This window comes from Agelaius phoeniceus, chromosome 14 (assembly GCF_051311805.1).
Source record: "Agelaius phoeniceus isolate bAgePho1 chromosome 14, bAgePho1.hap1, whole genome shotgun sequence".
Lineage (NCBI taxonomy): Eukaryota > Metazoa > Chordata > Aves > Passeriformes > Icteridae > Agelaius > Agelaius phoeniceus.
In genome coordinates, this window is record NC_135278.1 from 2,416,007 (window position 1) to 2,416,498 (window position 492).

Consider the following 492-nt stretch of genomic DNA (forward strand, 5'->3'; position numbering starts at 1 on the left):
GGAAGTGGCTGCTCTGTTTATTGGGTGGTAACTCAGAACCCCCCACTTGGAAAGGTGGAGTCACTTAAAGGATCTTAATTAATAAAGTGAGTGTGGAGCCACTTCCCCTCTACAGAACAGAAATGGGGTGATCCCCCTGGTTTGAGGGAATGGGGAGTGCAGGGTGTTAAAAACAACCCAAAAAGGAACATAACTGATGGAAAAAAAGGGAATATAACCAATGGCACTGAACAAATCTTGCTTCTGCAAATTGTGCTATTCTGAGTCTTTTTTAATTTCAATTCTCCTTTCTATGTTAAACCCAAGTGTCTCCTCAGTGTTTCCTTGCTCCTGAGGAGCTGTTCTGTCCCTCACCCACCTGGCCAAGGTGTCTCCAGGCTGACTTCCACAGCTTTCTGAGGAGCAGCCAGAGCTGCTGCAAGGAGCTGACTCCCAGCTTCATGGGGCCAGTGAAGAGATGTTTTCTGATGGCTTCAGAGTGAAGACCCCCCA